The 2728-nt window shown below is 35.3% G+C and overlaps 1 pseudogene; it reads right to left on the reverse strand.

The window, feature by feature from the left end:
• Window positions 1-683: 683 nt before the first annotated feature.
• Window positions 684-1871, reverse strand: LOC143382648 (peptidyl-prolyl cis-trans isomerase D pseudogene; annotated as a pseudogene).
• Window positions 1872-2728: the final 857 nt, after the last annotated feature.

Raw genomic sequence — 2728 nt, forward strand, 5'->3', positions numbered from 1 at the left:
ATTGGCATGTATTTTCCCCTTTTATCTTCGCGGAGACTCTGGCTCTATTACGTGGTAGATGTATGACCTTGGGCAAGACACTTAAAACAGGGTCATAACTATCTGTAGCATGGTAATAATAGTAGTAGGCACTACTTCATGTGTTTGAAGTTTAAATAATACAATGTACCTACTGCATAGTAAGCTTTCAATACATATTAGCTTTACAGTTAACATTGTTATTGTTTTACAATAAATGAAAATGAAACGGGGAAAGGTAAATGATTTGTTCAAGGAAGCACAGGAGTTAAATCCAACCGCAAGCCATTGGCATAATCTTTCTATGGTGCAAAGCAGATCATGCTACTAGAGAAACATTAGGTAAATTAGAGGTCTGAAAATGGCAAATTGATTAAATAAATTGTGTACGTCCTTGTCATGAGACATTCTACAAACCAATTATAGTGATGTAAAAGAATTGTTTTTCCTCTAACCTGGAAAGATAATCAAATTCTATTAATTTTTTGTATTTTGTAACACCTTTTATTTAGAGAGAAACTATATTGGAATTTCTAAACTGTAAACAATGAAGAACTGAAATGTCAAAGGAATCACATTAATGATCATATACAGATAATAACTCTTACATTGTCCTTTTGCCTCCATAAAATAAATGCATATATTTCAGCAAAATTGAGTCCTTACTAAGCAAACATTTTTGTAAACACTGCCTTCTCTTTATCTTTCTCTACCTTTATCTTCTGTTTGACTTTCAGCAATTCTGCCTGGATGGCTTTAACTTCTGGTGCTATCTCCAGAGCTTTCTTAAGATCAGCCAATGCCTGATTCTATTCTTCTAATCCCTGCTGTCTTTGAGCGCTGTGATACAGTGCTTTGGTATTTGATGGGCCCATTTTAAGAGCCTCTAAACAACTGTCAATTGCTCCCAGGAAGCAATTTTCACTTTACAAGCACCAATATTCAGGACACAGCTTAAGGTTATAGATTGCAGCCTGGATCTACCTGCTTTCTCAATAACAGCCTTTGAACTATCCACATATGTTTAAACCTTTGCTAATTTTTTTAATGGTCATATCCCAGTGTTGGGATTTGAAAAAAGAAAAGTATATCCAATGTTTTTTAAGTGTTCTATTATTAATAAAATTTTATCTACATCTTTTAAGTCTATATCTGCATTCTTAGGGAAATCTGGATGACCATTGCTAGAGCCTTTTTAGGAATATTCCCCAAACATCCCCCTTTTCAGTTCTCCACATTCTGCAATAACACATAATTTGGAGAGTTTTTCACCTTTCACTTCTTTATTTTCCAGTATCTTTGCCATACCTACTCTTTTAAGTCCTTGGCTCAACACCACATTTCACATCCAAATGAGGGGTTAGACCTGCGGTGATAAAGAACTGAGGACCATTTGTATAGCTATCTGTATTTGCCATGTTCAGTAAACCTTCCTGAGCATGCTAATAGTAGACATTTTTATCTTCAAATTTTTTACCATAAATAATTTCTCCACCTGTCCCATTCTGATTTGCGAAGTCTCCACTCTGAACCATAAATTCCTTAATAATTCAATGAAAAGGACCTACTTTGAAATAGAGAGGTTTCCCAGTGATGGGTCCAATGCCTTTTTCTCCTGTACACAATGCACGAAATTTTTCTGCAGTTTTGGGTACAATATCCACAAACAATTGTAAGACAATTCAACCAACCTGCTCCTCTCTGATGTTCACATCAAAGAAGACTCAAGGGTTCCTGGGACTGGAAGCCTTAGCTTGGGGGATGGGTACAGCATCTTGATTGGCAGGCATGTTTAGAAGCAGGACCCACAACCCTGGTACACCACCTGCAGCTCGAACTTCTCTGGCTATCATTATATATTTTTAAAGTTAAAAGTAAAAACTAAGATATTTTTAATTTAAAAAAATGAAAAATAAGGGGGAAATTCCTTAACAGATGCACACAACCAAGGCTTTCTGTGCACTGAAAGAGTGAGAGTGAATTTTTCTTATTACTGTGCTCACTTTTCTACACTTTAATGTTTCTAGAATGAGTTTGTCTTGTTTCAAAATACGTCTTTTAAGCTCCCACTCCTTCCCTCCAAGTAAAAACCTTACTCTGGATTGCACACCTGTCTTGATTCCTGATACATATGGCCCCCCTTTTTAACGTCATATATCCACCCAAGGAATAGACCTTAGCAGAACATGTGATTTGCCCGCATCAGATTATGTTACTGTCTGTGCAACTCAAGGAGGCCCTAAGCAAATTATCGAGACTCTGTTTCAAAATAAAAAATAAAAAGGGCTGGGGATGTGGCTTAGTGGTAAAGCACAGCTGGTTTCAATCCCTGGTACAAAAAAAAAAAAGATAATTGTCAATGGTAGATCAATTGTTTGATAGCTGCTATTAACATGGATGTACAAATATCTCTTCAAATGTCTCCTTTCAATTTTTTAATATATATGTCCAGAAGTGGATTTGCTGGATCAGATACCATTTTTTACAAAGACTACCTTTTCGTTTGTAAGTAATTTTTGTTACTCCTGCTGAAAATAAGTTACCACATATACAAAGGTTTATTTCCAGGCTTTTTTTGTTCTATTTCAAGGGTCTATATGTCTATTTTTATGTTAGTAAAACTGATTCGATTACATTAGTTTGTAATATGTTTTAAAATCATGAAGTATGAGAATCCCAACTTTCTTCTTCTCCAAGATTTTTATTTCTT

Source organism: Callospermophilus lateralis, chromosome 17 (assembly GCF_048772815.1).
Source record: "Callospermophilus lateralis isolate mCalLat2 chromosome 17, mCalLat2.hap1, whole genome shotgun sequence".
Classification (NCBI taxonomy): domain Eukaryota; kingdom Metazoa; phylum Chordata; class Mammalia; order Rodentia; family Sciuridae; genus Callospermophilus; species Callospermophilus lateralis.